General features: G+C 38.3%; 1 protein-coding gene across 2 annotated transcripts in view; it reads left to right on the top strand.

Annotated features, from left to right (window-relative positions):
- The window catches only part of TENM3 (teneurin transmembrane protein 3), a 1,260,835-nt gene that overhangs the window by 677,550 nt on the left and 565,191 nt on the right, over positions 1-18,094 (top strand). For both annotated transcript variants that reach the window (XM_048943303.1, XM_048943305.1), the window contains one exon: positions 7,732-7,889. The gene's annotated coding sequence lies outside the window, so the exon portion shown is untranslated. The remainder of the gene's footprint in view (positions 1-7,731; positions 7,890-18,094) is intronic.

The raw sequence follows: 18,094 nt of genomic DNA, 5'->3' as shown, positions 1-18,094 counted from the left end.
CATCAAGAGTGTCTTGCTCCTCTTTTTCATTTTCTGTGCAATGTTATTTGATTGCTATAGTCTTCCCTGTGAGGAAACGTTTTTGGGATTGCTATTTCTGACTTGTTTTTTTTGTGAATCGGTCTACCCTTAGAAGTTACATTAATGATAATACATAGTGTCTTGTGGCTTTCAGCAAGTTTTGTGTCAAGTGTTTAGTAAAAGTGTGTTGATATTCTGCCAGGCTCTTGGTGAGAGCTGATTATTAGCAGTCTTGTTGCTGAATCTGGGTTGCTTTCAGGCAGGTCACAAAATCTCAGTCACAGTTCAGTGGATCATCTAGCTTTTTGTTGTCTGTGTTAGCCTTTTTATGGCTGGTTTCCAAAGCATTAGGCTGGAGTGTGAGGTTTGGAAAGAGCAGTAGAGCAGCTATGAAACAGGGAGGTTAAGAAGTGCTGACAGGCAGTCCTCTGGCTCACTTCTTGGTATTTTCCCTTGTGACTAACAGCAAACAAACCATTATAAAACTCATGTAATTGTCTGGAGGAACAAAGGTTTTCTATCTGCTCTGGAATGTAGTGTGTCTGTTATTTCTGCTGTTTTCTTCAAGAGAAGTGGTTGATGAGAAATGCACTGAGCATGAATAGCAGGTGATGGCAGGTCACAAGACTTACTGCTTTACTTCAGCTGAGAGAATACAAGTGACCGACTCTGATAAATTTGTTTTCCTTTCTATTTAGAAATATTTGCCATGAAATCAGCCTGTATTAAACATGGCCTTCTAGAAATCTGTCATTTTATAGACCCAAGTTATTCTTCACAGAAGTAGATATATCAGATCTAATAATATGCATATATCCATAGCAGTAGGATATATTTTGTGTGTTACTGCAATACCTCAGAAACAATTCACAAGATAAATACCGGAACTTTAGAAATATGGGTTTCAGTTGCAGCATTCAAAGGATGTATTACTGTGTCCTGCCATCATATTTAATTGTCTTATATTCCTTCTGCTTGCTGAAATCATCTACTGAAGATAGTAATATTCCCACTCGGAAAACTGTGGCGAGCACTTTAATGGCTGTATGCAAAACAGGTCATGACTGGAAAAATCCATAAGAAAGCATTAAGAAGAACTATTAAAAACATTAATTACATTAAAATTCATATATTATTGAAGGCAGTAATACATTATTGTTCATATTTTGCTGAATGTCTTTAGAAGACCAGCTGTTTCCTCTCTATGTTATTTCCATCACGTATGCGTTACTTTATCACTTCTTCCAAATAACAACTTAAACAATATACCTGCCACAGCTATGGGTTGTTTTTGTGGTTTTGTGGTTGTTTTGTTTTTTTTTTTTTTTTGGTTGTTGTTGCTGTATTTGCTGTTGTTTTTTTATTACATGTCAGGTATATTGATTAGGAAGGGAACTTATCACTTATGCCTCTGAAACAGGTATTTGAGAAAAATATCCATTTCTTACAGGTATTTACCAATACCTCCATAAGAGACCATGAAATACAGTAGCAATGAAAAAGGTCTTAACACTTGTTCTATTGTTCTAGAATGCTTAGTAAATCTCTTTGTCTTTTTGACATGCCATCATTTTCTGTTCTATTTTCTCTGCAGTAGACTTCTTTACAATTATTAATTATGTCATGTAATGTTTATGTTAGCTTCCATCCTCTCGTAACTGTATTTGCAGTGCTGAAACAGCATTTTTGTATTTTGTCTTTTCTATTTCCATAGGGGAATTAAGCCTTTTATTTTTTTCCTCTGTAATCCTTTACAGAAAAGTCTGTTTGTTGTTTTGACATTTTGTCTTTTGTGTTTCTTATGCCAACCATTGACAAAAAAGTTCATCTTGTTCTCTAGAATATAAACTTATTTGGTAGACTTTTACCCTTTTCATACCAGATTTTTTAGCTGATGGTTATTTTTCAGACCAGCTTCATGAGCTTGTTTTCTTTCCTCTAATTTATAAATGGTATGTAATTAATTATTAATACATTATTTCTCTAGTGAGTCCTCAGCAGACTATTTGATAGTTCTCAGCTAAATCATTCCACAAGCAATTCTCTCTTAGGAAGCTGACACTAGTTAGCCCAGCTAGTTTTTAACCTCTCCTGAGCCTTGACACATCGGAGGCCAGCCAACAACTGCCTGTGTATTGTATGACTCGGTGAATGAATCTGATGCATTGTGCAAGTCCATTCATCTCCTTTTGCTGACTTTGCATTATTTTGCCCATTGCATCTGCAGTCAGATAGTGCATTAATAATTTGACAGGAGTCAAATAATATTGTCGGCATTCATTCAACGTGGCTAAAATTTGTGTACTGTCCACGTAGTGCTTCAGAATTTGCCCAGTATTTCAGGCAGGCTTGTTGAAAGTCTTTCATGTTGCAAAGTTAAGTGAAAGCCAGAAATTTGTGCCCTTCTCATTCTTACTAATAATGTCCTATTACTTTTTTTTTTTTTTTCCTTGTATGAGAATTATGAAGTCATGGCCTGAACCAGTGACTGTGCAGCTGGTGAAGGGGTGTAGCCAGCCCTGGGAGCACAGGTGGAAGCAGTTCACTTGTGTGATTGGAAGGGGTGGACCCTGGCTCCATTTCTCCCTAACCTCATTTAAGGGCTGGCAGTCACAAAGGAAGGATCTCTCTTCTCAGAGATCACCTCTTTGGAGTGTTGAATAAGCTCTGATCCTTGAATAAGAATAATTGATTCCTTCTTAATTACTGGATTCTGACCTCTTTGGTGCACCAAAACTGGTTTAAAGATGCTTTCTGTTATTGTGTATCCTTATGTTTGGTGAGCCAGGCAGGAGCACCTACCAGAGGCAATATAAATTCTGATATAGCTTTGTTAAAGGGTCTAGCAGGTTGGTTTGGATGGGGGAAATCCATTTCCCTGAAAAAGGAATTACCTAGACACATCTTGGGTCTCCTAGGCTCTCCATGGCAGAAGCTGGGTTCTATAGTAGAAAAATAGCACCTGTTAAGGCATAGGGAGGGCATCACCAGCTCCCCAACTCAAATGATAGCGTATCTTGAGCGCCTGGGGGGGGATATTTTGATGAACAAAGGCTATGTGGAGCATTCTCCGTAGCCTGGCCTCTGTTAATGGCCTTAAATCATGCAAGTATCTTGCAACATCTTGAGGATCAATATCAACTATTATGCGAATTAAACAAATTAAGAAAATAAGATTTCTGGATTGATGAGTAAACCTACCCAAGCTAATGCAATACAACTAGTCATAGCTTTGTCTGTCGTGAATGTGGAGAGGACCCTTATGGCCATGATATTATCGGAGAAGAGAATTCTAAAAAATCTGAACTAGAGACTCTGGAACCAGATCCTTTAGAAATCCAGCAATTAGTCTCTCAAAAAATTAAATCCAAAAAAGACCTATGGGGGTACCACCCTAAGAGTGGCTTCCTGTCCAAAGTACAATGCATGTTACTGCACGGGCATAGGAGGCCTCTGAAGTGACGGAGTTAGTTCAGCTCTGGCAGAGGCCAAGGGAATGTATCCTGGCCTGGTTGTTGAGACTATGGGAACAGAAAGTGTCATGATAAATGGGCCAGAAATTTCCAAAGTGCCCTCCATCATAATACAGCCAGCACTGAGGCGAAGGTTTTACCCCACTGTTGTAGACAATGAGGAAAATCATTCCTTAATTCAGTGGATTATGGCACCCTGTTGACTGACATCGCTTAATAAAATAGATGCACCCATCCATAGTATTTATGGAATTCTATGAAAGAACACCAGAATTATGTCTAGGAGCTAAGTATGAGGCAGTAATTCAACAGTCTGCTCAATTAGTGGCCAACCTTGAAGAAACAGAGTGCCTTAGATCAAAGCGTAATATTTGAACAATACAGAAAAAGGAATTCCTGAGGTCAGTACTCCAAGCCCAAAGACCTCCCCTGAGGATTCCAAAGTCAGCGACTCTGAGAGTTTCTCACAGGCAAATGTAGAATGACCTTGTATAGGTGGGGGTGTAATTCAATAAGATTAATAAACAACCCAACCATGTGCTCTTATGCATGTGAAGGCAATGAAACGAAAAGCAATGCTTTCCACCTTCCCTCTATAGGGGAAGGGTATTAGGACTTTGGACAGGATTCTGCCACAGGCATGGAGGTTAGATGATGTCTAATACCATGTAAGAAATGGCAGCTGCCGTAGGGTACCTGCACAGCTACAGCCAGGTGGCTGAACAGGAACAAAGGATTTTTCAACTCATGGCTGATAATATACTGGCATGCCAGATCACTAATATGAGACAGTGTAGATTCTCAGGAGGTCAGGAAAAAATCACTTGATCAATACAAGAATTGGAATAGGTGGGAATCAGAAGACCAGCATATAGCCCCTGTAATTCTCCTATATGGCTGGTCTGGAAACCAGATGGAACCAAGCAGATGACAGTTGACTGTACAGAATTCAGCATGGTCAACCCACAAATTCACGTGGCAGTACCCAGTGTCGCCATTCTCCTGGTCACGTTCAGTAGGGAAGTAGAAACCTAACATTGTGTCCTAGACTTGGCTAACATATTCAATGTTTCCATGGCTAAAATATCACAAGATTTGTCTGCATTCACATGGGAAGATAGGCAGTGGACCTTTCAGGTCTTACAACAATGGTATGTACATTCCCCAATGTACTGCTGTAATTTGGTAGCCTGTGACTTGGTGGAGTGGGATAAGCCAGATAATGTCAAATTGTATCATTATATTGATGACTTAATGCTGATTTCTGCCTCTTTGGAAATGGTTGAAAAAACAGTAGGTTCACTGTCAAAATACCTACAAGAAGAAGGGTGAGCTCCCAACTCGCAAAAGGTTCAAGGACTTCAATTGTCAGTGAGGTTTTTGGGAGTCATCTGATCAGAGAAGACTGAAGTCTTATCCAGTGCCATTATTGATAAAATTCAGGTGTTTCCAATACCAACTACAGCAGAATGGCTACAAGAATTTTTGAACACCCTGGGGTACTGGAGGACCTTTTACTCCAATTTGCACATGTCCTGAGGTCTCTGTATGAATTAAGAAGGGCCAGTCATGGATGAAACAACACACTTTCCAGCATGCCAAATTAGCTGGCACTCAATATATTGAATCCCACCCTACCTGCCAAATTAGGTGTGTGTGTAACCTGGAAAGGGTTGGGTGTGGTTTGTGGCAGTGTCTGGGTTCTGGTGTCAGGTTTGGCATGGAGCAGAAGAAACGTATAGCTTGATTGTGAAGCAGTTATTGGCAACCTACTCCGCTTCGTAGGTAGTAGATCCAACAGAAACAGTGGAGATGGAAGTGAAAAGGAATGATACCTATTCAAGGGTGGGTGAAAAATCTATCACACGTTCCTAAAACAGGTTTGGCCAAAGCCCAAGCAGTGGCATTCTGGGTCACCCATCTGGAACAGTGGAGTCACGTATCTTTGCTGTTAAAAGAGGGGACCTCTGTCACTCCACCCGAGAGGAGTCCTGTATGAGAGGGAAAATACCCTATCCCAGAACGTGCACTGATAGGTCCAGCAAATGGAAAGTTAATAAAGGGCGAGCAATTGCATACTCTCTCTCAACTCAGACCATCTGTTTCAGAGGTGGGGATGGACAGGGTAGCTAGTGGACTGAACCAAGGGCAGTGTGGATGATTATAACCCAGGAACCAGGTGATGGTGTATTATACTTCTGCATGAATAGCTGGTAGTCTACTGAGGGCTTATGCTTTGGATTATGCAGTGATCAACTCAGGATTGGACTATTTTTGCCCAATCAATCTGGGATAGATACATGTGGTTGGCTACCTGGAACATGTTTAGGTATAGAACAGCATACACCTACCATGTATCCAGATATTAGCTCATGCAATCACCAAGTAATGATGAAGCCAACACACTAGCTTGCATAAGGTGGCTAGAAAATTCACCAGCAGATAACAGCACCCCATGGCTACATGAGAAGTTGTGATATGCTGGACAGAAGACTGTGGGCAGCAGTAAAAACATGGGAACTGCCCATTTAAATGACAGATATAGTCCAGGCATGCCAAGAACGTGAAGCATGCTTCAGGACTGAGACTTTTGCCAGAAACAACAGGGCATCTTGCCACAGGGTGCCATCCTCTGCAGAGGTGACAGGTTGACTACTTAGGTCCCCTTGCTGAATCTGAAGGGGCTGGGCATGTCTTGACCTGTGTCAACACAGCAAGTCGATTAGTGCAAGCCGAAAACTAATTAAACCTATATCATCAAGGCGTTAACTACATTAATGGCAGCGTATGGGACACCTCAAGTTATTGAAAGTGACCAGGATATGCACTTCACAGGAAGAATGGTACAAAAGTGGACTGAGGAAATTGACTTTGAATGGTAGTTCCATCTGCTTTTTAATTCAATGGGAATGGGATTAATAGAGTTGTATGGTGGCATTCTAAAGGCTGCTCTGAAGCTGGACTCCCAGACCTTGCAGGGGTGGACCTAAGAGACTACACAAAATTCTGAATGGAAGGCCCAGAGATGGCAGACCCAATGTGTGTTGCAAACAGCTTGAGCCTCCCCTCTTAGGATCCAAATTAAGGGAAGTGATATATGATTGAAAGTTGGGATGAAAAATCATCTTCTGCTCCCTGCCCTTGAGAACTTAGAATCTGGAACCCACAGGGTAAGATGGCCTTGAGAAGTGTGAGTAGGGCCAGGATGGTGCAGACTACTTGTATCGAGACAGAATATTAGAAGGGAGGAAGTATGGTAGTGCCATAAGTAATTGGCACGTGGCCATCAGAAATTATAATACATACTCCATTAATTATATTTGTCTGGCAGATCAGAAGCTCCCCTCCCCCTTCGGTACTTGATAAAATCATTCAACTGTCAATATTATGCCAAAGGGAGGTATAAAAGGCCTGTATGCGCCCCTGTTCAAGTGAAGTTTTGATGCAGGACAGGAATGTGGCATGTATTTAACCATAGAGGGCAGATCTGCCTCTCTCAGTACCAATTAAACGTCTATTCTGTTCCCTCTGAGGGCTGCAGCCCTCCTGACTGACAGAGGCAGAAGCAGCAGGGGTTCTGGTGTCAATGAATTAGAACATCATTTTGTTCTTTAGTGGCATGTAATGATGGACTTCTTGAACATCTTGTGCAAAAGAAGCCAGAAGTACATATAAACAAAAAATGTGGACTCTTTATGTCACAACAAAGAATAATACCAGTGTTGTGACAAATTGTGTCTCCATCACAACTGTAATTATAACGAGACTGTAAAGGATAGCATGACCCTGATATGATCAGTCATTGGTTCATGTTGTGAAGAGGTGGAGTGTATGGGAAATGTTAGGTCATGGCCTGAACCAGTGACTGTGCAGCTGGTGAAGGGGTGTAGCCAGCTCTGGGAGCACAGGTGGAAGCAATTCACCTGTGTGACTGGAAGAGGTGGACCCTTGCTCCATCTCTCCCTAACCTCATTTAAGGGCTGGCAGCCACAGGGGAATGATCTCTACTTTAGAGTTTGCCTCCTTTGGAGTGTAGCGTGAGCCCTCATTCTTGGATAGAGATAATTGATTCCTTCTTAATTACTGGACTGTGACTACTGTCTTTCTTGGGTGATCTGAAACTGGTTTAAAGCTGCTTTATGTGCTTTTGCCTATCCTTCTATTGCTAAAGAATTAGTTTTGTATGTATGACATACTGTCTTCTAGACTCTAATTAAAACTTATTTTTGGTCCTTAGGTGGAATGACTACTCTGCTGAGATGAGCTCTTAATTAATGCACAGAGATCGTGGAAGTCCCACCTCTCACCAGTAATGATTGACATCCAAGGATACATAATTTACACTAATTGAGCTTTCTACTTCTACAGTTTTCTGCAGCCAACTCATCAGAAAAGGTAGGTGAACAGACCAGCATAAGAGAAGTTATTTTGCTGTCATCTATATTTTTCTGAGGGGGAAAATCTTCAGTGCTAGTGTATATTTTATTACCATGGATGTTAACTCCTTTCTTCAGCATTTAGGTTTCCTTTACTATGAAAATTAGTTGTGTGTTTTTTTTGTTTTTTTTTTTTTTGGTTTTTTTTTTTTTTTTGGTTGTTTTTTTTTTTTTTTTGGTTGTTTTTTTTTAATTTGGTGACATACACCTGAATAATCACATAGTATGCACTATTGAAAAGAAAGTATGCATTTCAAATCATTGGGCAGTACTAGGGATCCCAAATGGTGTTGCATGGGAACATATGTTTTGTAAATCAGAGTAATTTGATATTAAAACAAGATATTTAGCTGTTTCTGAGTAGTATTTTATCCATAAATGTTTTCTTGATTTGTACCTGCAGTTTGAAGCACAGTTTGTATAGTATTAAGCAATCATTTTTTCCTAGGTTTCAATATAGTACTTTATTAATAGAAATTTCCTTTAACCGTATTATTATGGAATTAGTTAAGATGAAGTCACTGAATACTGACTTCTGAGCTGAACTCCACTGAAACCAGAAGATACTGATAAGAACACAGTGGATTGAGAGGAACCAAGAAAACGTGCTAGAATATATCTGAGCATATTTGGCAGAGGAATTCAATTGCAAATGTCACATATAAGTATTAGAAGCAGTCACGGGGAAAAAACTGGAAATGAGGCTAAGCATATGTCTGTAGAAGGATTTCTCTAGGGTTTAAACAGTAATCCAGGGTATAATGACAATTTATTCTGTCTTGGGAATCAGCTTTTGGCTGATTTGTTGTCTGAGTGTCTAGATAACTTTCAAACAGTCTAAAATAAAATTATTCCTTATTTATAATACACATTTCTGATTACAAGAAATAGTGAAAACTGAGCTCTTGAAACAGGCATCAGATTTTGAAGTCCAGATTCAGTATTTATATTTTACATTTACTTTGTATCTATACTGTTTTCTAGAAATGAATGAAAGCATTAAATGGGAGTAAGAACATTTAAACATTTCAGAGAGATTATTTTAAGGTTCTGTCAACAAGCCTACTGTTTGTTGGTGTGTTAGAGGAATTAGGAATTTTAGGAATTAGGAGTTTTGGGCCCCTCACTGCAAGAAAGATATTGAGGCCCTGGAACGTGTTCAAAGAAGGGCAACGAAGCTGGTGAGGGGTCTGGAACACAGGCCATATGAGGAGAGGCTGAAGGAGCTGGGAATGTTCAGCCTGGAGAAGAGGAGGCTCAGGGGAGACCTTATTGCTCTCTATAACTTCCTGAAGGGAGGTTGTAGTGAGCTGGGGGTCGGCCTCTTCTCTCGTGTCATTAGTGATAGGACCAGGGGGAATGGTTTCAAGCTACGGCAGGGGAGATTCAGGCTGGACATGAGGAAGTATTACTTTTCAGAAAGGGTGGTCAGGCACTGGAATGGACTGCCCAGGGAGGTGGTAGAATCACCGACCCTGGGGGTGTTCAAGGAAAGACTGGATGTTGTGTTGAGGGACATGGTTTAGTGGGAGCTATTGGGAATAGGTGAACGGTTGGACTGAGTGATCTTTTAGGTCTTTTCCAACCTTAGTGATTCTATGATTCTATGATTCTATGAATTATGCTTCCTTGGCAAATAACCATATTGGATAAGATCATATACTTATTGACGTATCTTTAACTCTGAAGTGGAAACAGATATAGCTGTTTTCATCTAGATGGATTTATGGGGATGGACAATAGTGTAAACAGATATGTACGTGTTGTTTAGAGACTGTTTAACTTATGCTTGAAACTTGGCCTGCTCAGAACATTGTGAGGGATAATTTAAATCTATGCTTACCACAGAAGAAATATCAATGCCTGCCTACCAAACTCTCAAAGTCTTTGAATCTGGGTAGTTTTGATGTGGAAAGTAAGAACCTACATTGAATTTAAAAAACAAACAAACAAAACAAAAAACCAGCAGTGGTAACCAGGTGCAGTCACCTACTGCTGCTTCTGAAGAAGAGTGCCAGAGAAGCTTGAGATACAATGTATTTCCTAGGCTGGTGTTTGTTCAAAAACTCTGCTGGTGACTTCATGCACAGTCCTCGTGGAAACTCATGGCTGATTTGTTTCTTCTTTGAATCTTTTCATCCCTTGGTTAAGAGCTGATTAGACCCTGAATTGTGCAGGCTAAGATGTTTTGCTGAGAACAAATTGAATTATTTTTAAGTGAGGAAATTCAGAAAAAGACTACATGAAGAGAGTTTATGAATCAGTCTGTGTGCTTTCACAAGTCGGTTGCTCTTCCTTGTCCAGTTGCTTCCCTGGCTTTCTCAGAATAGGACAAGCAATGCACTCCCTTCTGAGTCCTTCCAGAAAAGTTTCTTCTATTCTGTTTCTCAGAGGCATGGCTCTATTTGCTACCAGCATTTTCTCAGAGTACCCATTTCATGGCACCTTTCTGCTCTCTGTTTTTACTTTCCATTTTCTGTTTTACTCTCTCAGAATCAGATGTTTTTTTCCTCATGCACCTACGTAATTGATCTTAGGGAAAGAGCTCACATTTTGGAGGATCCCATGTGATTTAAAATGCAGTAGTAAAGAACATATAAAACTTTGCTTTCTCTAGTCATTCTTAAATGAAGATATCTGTAGTAATATACACTACTTTGCAAACAAATCTGAAATACCCTTTTATACCCACGTGTCAGCCAAAAAGAATACATCAGGATAATCTGGAACCCAGTAACGTTTCTTGAGTCTCTGCTTCTGGGTCAATCTCCAAGCGGGGAACTTGAGAGAAAACCAGGTGTTGCTGGGATTCTCCAGTCTGCATGTGTTGAAGTTGAGCAAAGAAGGAAAGGCTGTTTGGCCTTTAGTAACAAAAGGACATTTTATGTTAGGTATCAGCTTTGTCTTCCCTAAAGATTTCAGCCGCCTTTGTTGCAGTTAAAGCTATTTACTTCCCACCTGCAGCACAAAGGCTATAGAGAAAGGAATTGAAGGGAAAGCTAAAACCAGAATTTGGAAGGGCAGGTATTGGACAGAAAGAGGTCCTAATAGAGGAGCACAATGTCCTCTCTTTCTCCAGGGTTGTGAACATGTCTATTTCTTATGAAAGTCTTCATAAGAAAACAATCTGGAAATAGGGTAGTAGAGTGTCTTAGAGTCCAGGCATAAAAATATGAGTTCAAAAGGAATCAATATTTAAATACAGAGTTAGAGGTATGGAGAAAGTAGATATTTTATGAGGATTCCAACAGTGTCACTAATTGATGAGTAATCTTTACTCCACAGAACATGGTTAGGCTAACACCTCTGGGAAATAAAGTTTGCTCTAAATTCACCTTTGTGACAATTTTTGGGACAAAGTTCTTGGAAGGATATGCACTCTAATTTGCTACTTGGAGAAAGCTGATTTGTGTAAAACACTAGGAGTTCAATAAGAATAAAAATGTATAACTTCATGAAATGTATGGACTTCTTAATGAGAGCAGAGTTGATGTGTAGGTGCAGTCACGAAACTGGAGGTGGACTATTTTGTGCTTCTGTGCAACATCATACAGCCACTAACTTGACAGGATCTAACTTTATTATCATGTTTGCAGAACTTGTGTGTTTTATACTTACCAAATACATTAGCTTGCTGTAAGTTTCACTAAACTGTTTTTGCCAGGTATTTATTACCAGAAAATATACCCATACGTTTAGAATATTGACAACTGTTTTAAACTGTAGTTAAATGTATTTTATTGTGATTAGAAAGAATACTTCTAGCTATAGCACCAGCTTTAAAGATCATAGCAAATGTCAAATCAACAGAGAACAATTATAGTCACAGTCATAGAGTGATTTGGTTGGGAAGGGACCTTAGAGACCATCCAGTTCTGACCCCTTTGCTGTGGGCGAGGACCTGTCTCACAAGACCTGGTTATCAAAGTCCCATCCAATGCCTCCAGGGATGAACAACAATATATACCTCTTGCTTTTGAGAATGAATTAGACACTGATGATAGATATTTCATTTTGGAATGTTGCGACAATAAATGATTCTCAAGATTACATGGTAGTGCCTGCTCTCCTTTGGCTTTTGGAACCAGTGTAATAACAGAACATCAGTCAAGTTAATAAAGTGCACCTTTATTATATATTCTGCATCTGTACATATGCTGCCAGCATATGATCAAAGACTGCAGCTGTTTCAGTTATATCACAGTCATTTCATAGACATAGCAGAGAGTTCCAGGGACAGCCCAGTCACCTTGCAGATGTACAGAGTTCTGTGCAACCTTATTAAATTGTACCTTGATGTTATATGAAATTTGTAGTACATCTATCAGGTATGAGGCACATGATTTCTGCATTAATCCTTTTAAAAATGTGTTGCCTCTTTCTTCTCTATAAATCCAGGTTTTTGTTAATGCAGTTTTGGAGTTCTGTGGTTACATATTTTATTTTTGAACTCTACTTGCGAAAAGGATTATTAATAGCCAAAATGGCTGTGTTGTATCTCGCACTCTCAGGCAGTGTGGAGGCATTAATAAAATAATGAATAACAATTAAAATAATTATATTGTAAGCTGGAATGTCAAAGCATGTTTTTATAGCCGGTAACATGTTTTTATTTCACTTCGTAGACTTCCACTTAACGTAAGTTAGTGAATTTTTACTTTAACTATTACTAGGCTGGAATTTCACCTCGTAATCTGATGTGTTTTAATAATACTCGGTTTTCTATATTATTGAGTTTCAACATGAGAAACATCAGAGTGAGAGATCCTACTAAACAAATGAGTTCTGAAAAATATGTTCTGTGAGTTGGTTAATGTTGAGTGCAGAGTATCTTAACTAAGACGTATAACAAATACATAAGCAACCAATTAATCAGAGGTCTGAATCCTAGTATTCTTGCAAGCAGTAATTGGCGAAGCAAAGTGGCACACAAAAGAAAAAAAACAAAAGCAGCAGTTTGTTAAAGGTACAGCTCTAACAAAAAATACAACTGTAATTCTGAACTACTTGTCCTATACATATTCTTCACACTTTACAGATAAAGGAAGAATTATGTGTGCATTTGTTCTGATAATTTTCAGGGCATGTACAGAATAGAATAGACAGTAACACTAAAATATGTTAGGTGGGATAATAATCTATTATGGTAACAGTCAAATTGCTTGTCATGTCATGAAGGGTTGTGCTTTAATTAAGCAATAAGGCATGACAGGGTGTGAATTACAATGTAATAATTCTTGTCTAGTGTATTGTTAGGCAAGAGGCCAAAGGCCCAGTGCCACTGAATGCTGCAGGAATGAATTGTTAAGCTGTAATTTAAACAATGCTATATCATATTACAATAACTGTAAAAACATTGCATTTTAAAATGATAAAAAGTTACAAATTATAATTTCTCTAGACATAACTACTCCCATATTAAAATATTTTGTTGCAGATGCTATTAAGAAGAGTGTTTTTTTTTTTTTTTTTTTTTTTTTTAATTTTTTTTCCTGTTTATTATCATACCTAGATGACAGATTACAAAGATTATTGTTTTTGGGAGATCTGAAGGATGCTATTTTGCTATTATCTTTTCTAAAATAAACAGAAGACATGCAGCCTTGAGGAATTTGGAACAAATTTTCTCTAAAATCTTTCTTTTCACTGGACAGAATTAATGTGCAGTAATTAAAGTCAAAGCTTTGTGAAACTCCTCATTCCTGGGAGCCTTGCATTTACTGGAGGCTTTGTTATTATCTCTTTACATTTTGAAAGCATAATTTTTCTTTCCATTCTTCCTTATTGGCACCTTTCCTGAAGACACCTCATTTATAAAGCCCTTCAAATTCATCTCTTAGACCAATTGTTGAAAATACGTATTGCATTTTCTATCATTTTTTTCCTTAAACATTGAAGGAGAAGTCAATGGGAGGGGGCGGGGGGACGACAAAACACAAGAATGTGTGAGCTCCTGTTACATTTCTTTGCTACAAAGTATGAAATCGAAAATATTGTAACTAGTGAAAATGTTAAAAACAGTATGTCATGAGTTCTAATATTTTTCCTGCATTTTCATTGTTTCCTTGATATATGTGTGTGTATTATCTGTGGGCCAATGTAAAATAAGAGGCATTAATATCAGAGCAGCACTTGTATACACAATGTCAGAGGTGGATGGTGGTGATACTGCAGTAAAGATTGAATGTTCCCACCAGTATTTTATGACATTTTATTGCCACATGGTAGATGGCAGCAGAGGGGCAGTCTGACAAAATGGTGTCTGAAATAGAAGTGTGCATGAAGAAAAGGTGTGTTGCTGAATTTCTCTGTGTGTGTGTGTGCGGGGGGGGGGGGGGGGAGAAAGGAAATGGCACCCACTGACTGAGGCTTGGTGTATGTTTCTGGAGACCAAACAGTGGATGGGAGCACAGTGAGTGCTTTCAGCAGTGATGATAGTGGGTCACCTTCACTGATGTCGATTTGTACAAGCATGGCATGGAGGCTCTTATTCATTGCTGGTGAAAATGCCCTGCTAAGGATGGTGACTCTGAAAAAATACTGTTTTGTAGTTGACACTTTGCTCTGTCAAATAGTGCTGTTATGCTCTGTGTCTGTTCTAGTTTTTATTTCTAGTGGAAATAAATGAGGCATTACTTTCAGAGCAATCTACATTTCTGTTAATAAGATATATTCATATGTTATATATACATACAGTTTATATTACAAAGGTTGCTATATTTAATAAAAATTAGGGTAGCAAAACCAATGTAGTTAACTTTTCTGAAGTATAATGTTTATCTCTACTAAGAAATCATGCAGTATTGTTCTCTTTGCACAGTTATCTCAATTTACGTGTCTGGAACAATGCTCAACATACTCCATGCCTTAACTGAGATGTGTACATTTTCCCTTTTGATAGGAATTAGAAACATCATCCATGGGTATATTTATTCTTTTTTTTTTTTATAGCTGAGACAAAGTGTTCTGAATAAAAGTATTCTGTGTTATCAGGTTCTAGAGGGCTAGATTAAAATATGGAGTTTCCATGATTTTCCATTGCTTTTGTGGTAGTGAAGTAAACCAGTGCGGCTTCTAGAAGCCACAGGTCTTCAGTATACAGTGCTGTCTCTCATACTCTTCAATCTTTCATTTTCATGTTCAATATGAAGAAGTCTGTCTAATTTACTACTGAAAATCAGGTATGGGAACAATTTACATATTGTTTTTTTCTGCTTAGTTGATTGTTTTCCCCAAGTAAAACCATAATTTTCTTGTTCACTTAATCACACTACAGTTATTACACTTCTTTCAGTGTATCAGTATTGACTGTGGTTATACTAACAAACAGTGTTTAATACTTCCTTATATCATCTCTTCTGTACAATAGCATAGCAGCTGGAGTAGTAGTAATAATAGAGCTCATGTAAGAAAAGAGTTACTGCTTAGGTCAGTACATGAACAAAGGGACTTTTTTCCATAACATTTGAAGCAAATTTTCCTTCAAAGGATTCTTTGTAACTTAAGAAGTCTGTCATGTGATGGAGTTCACAGGGGGAAACAATTGGTTTTATTTCCACAACAGTTAAGTAGCTTCCTCTTCATTCTAAGCACAATTCATTTAAAATAAATTGCATTTCTACTATGGTTTGATACAGTCAGCTTAGGAATTTGCGTTTGATTTCATAGTGATTAGGAGGGCATTTCAACTTGTTGGCTTTCGGGAAACACTGGTCTTTAATGTGAAACTGCAGTCTGGATAGGTGTTCACACTAGATTACTCACCATTAAAACATTATAATGCCTGTAGCTCCAACAAACTGTTTGATGCTTTTAGTTACTTGTTCCATTTTTTGTAATAAGCAAATTTGTGGAAGTACTCCATAATGTCTGAAGAAAACCAAACAAAAAAACAAAAGCAGTGACAAAAACTACTGAGGGCCAAGGATAATAAATTGCCAGTTGAGGCTTCTCAGTTTTTCAAAATAGAAGAGCTTTTGAGATTTGATTAGCAATGACATATTATACGACAAAAGAAGAAAAAGGATTTAGAAATGGAAACTAAAAATAGTTGCGTAGTAATTTAATAACCTGGCAGATTTTATTCCATCTGTTAGGAAGAGTTTGAAAGCCATTTCCTGCTGCCACTCACACCGCAGAAGCTTCAGAGTTCAGAGATGGAATCAAATACCTGATGTGAAAATCTGCTATTATGATTCATATCCAAAGATTCATATCAATATCCTTGCCTAGAATATTGCGCAGGGTTATTTAAAAAAGATGAAGTGAAGCTAAAAGTTCTGGATTATTATCTGTCTTATTGTTGACATCACACCTTGGGGGGGAAAAAAAAAGACTGAAAATATTCTTCCCTTGTGATTAAAAAAAAATAAAAAAATATTGAATGAACCTATTCCATGTTACTGGACAACTTGAGAAAGCTGTTTTGTGTTTTGTTTTTAGAGGATGTCCAGTATTCAAATTCCATGAGCTTACTTTAAGTGTGACAGGACAGTATTATTTTGATCTGAGCTTTGTTGTCATCCTGATCTGAGGAGCAGACTGGAGGATGGCAGCACATCACCTCAAATTAGGTGGACAGAAGGTGTGAAGGGCAGCATGTGGTGTAACCTTTATTTGAGGAAGTGACCTTCCTTCTCACCTTAAATTAGTACTGACTTGCGCTGTGTTCTAACAGTGGGTTAGGTGGAACAACTCACTTGTATCTGCCTGTACCCAGTGAAAAAGCTAGAGTCTTGGTTATTCCTAGATATTTCACAATTGTCTGATAGAGAACAAGATGACATTTGTTGTCTTTACTAACAGAAAATTTTTTTTAAGCTCTCAGTGATGTAAATCTAGATGATAGTATCAGATGGCAAAGCTGCTCTGTACTTGGGAAGCAAGAATGTAGATAGAACTGGGATGTGGGTGAGTGATAGAAGGTACCATTAGTGCTATAAATCCTTAGGAAGAGAGATGTGTCCTTGGCATTTGATCATTCCGGAACAGAATTCCAAGAGAGCACTGAAACTTCACTGTCAACTTGACAGTTTGTTTTTTCTAAACTGACCAGAAGAAACCCTGGTAAGTGTGTTTCTATCTGAAAATGTACAACTAATCCAGCTGTTAGATTAAATCTTCATGAAAAATTAAAATGGTTGTGTAATGTACATGCCATCCATTCACACATACTTGCATGCTTTTTGCAAGTTTTAAAATTCTCTGTTGCAGGATTGTGGGTTTTTTTCACCTGACACCATCTGTTAGGAGCACAGTTAAAATAGTTTAATCTTAATACAAAGAAATAGTGATAAATAACGCAGTAGGTTTGTTTGTTTGTTTGTTTAAGGCAATTTTGCTCCTTATTTTGAAGGAACATTTTCAGGTACATGGTAGAAGCTGCATAATTTTTTTTTTTTTTAATTCAATTCTGAGTACTGTAGGAGAGGCTGTTTAGCATCACATCAAGCCCTCGTTTTACAAAATGGGCATTAGCATAGATGTTTTCATAACTGGGTTTGAGCTCTGGATTTAAATCTTTTTGCTGCATTATTAATCCACCATGCTGTCTGCTGTGTCAGGATGTCCTTGTGTTCTACCCACTCCATGCAAAGCAGATGTGATATTCACAAATACCAATCAATTAGAATAGCACTGGTATTCATGATATTCATAAGCATAAGAAACTCTCCTATAGAAAGTTTGACACTAATATCTTCTATCGTTACTTAAGATTAGCCTGCTGGAGTAATTAAAACTTAATAGCACTAGATTACTGTGCTAAAGCTACACTAATGGTGGGTTAATATGTTTTCATAGTGAAATCAATTTTTTGTCCCCGTGAATAGGCCTTGGACTTAATAAGACCAGCTCAAGCAAACCAATTTGTTAATGTGCAAAATCTGGTGTCTGTGGTGTTTGGGCTGCTGAAGAAGGATGTGTAACTAACTGCAGGAAAAAAAGGTTGCAGCGTTGACCCATGGCCCTTTTAGACTTCAGGTAGCACATAGCAGTCTCAAAAAATACATTCTTAAAACCAACATGAGGACATAGATTTCCATACGGAACAGCAAAATTTGTAAGTTCATACAGAGTTTCATTATACAGATCAGATACAAGTGAAGGTTTACTTATTTGGTGCTGATTTGTAGCAGAAGGGCTTAAGTTTGATCTCCCCTTTCT

This window comes from Lagopus muta, chromosome 4 (assembly GCF_023343835.1).
Source record: "Lagopus muta isolate bLagMut1 chromosome 4, bLagMut1 primary, whole genome shotgun sequence".
NCBI lineage: Eukaryota > Metazoa > Chordata > Aves > Galliformes > Phasianidae > Lagopus > Lagopus muta.
The sequence above is the reverse complement of the archived record's forward strand: the minus strand, read 5'-3'. Positions and strand labels throughout refer to the sequence as shown.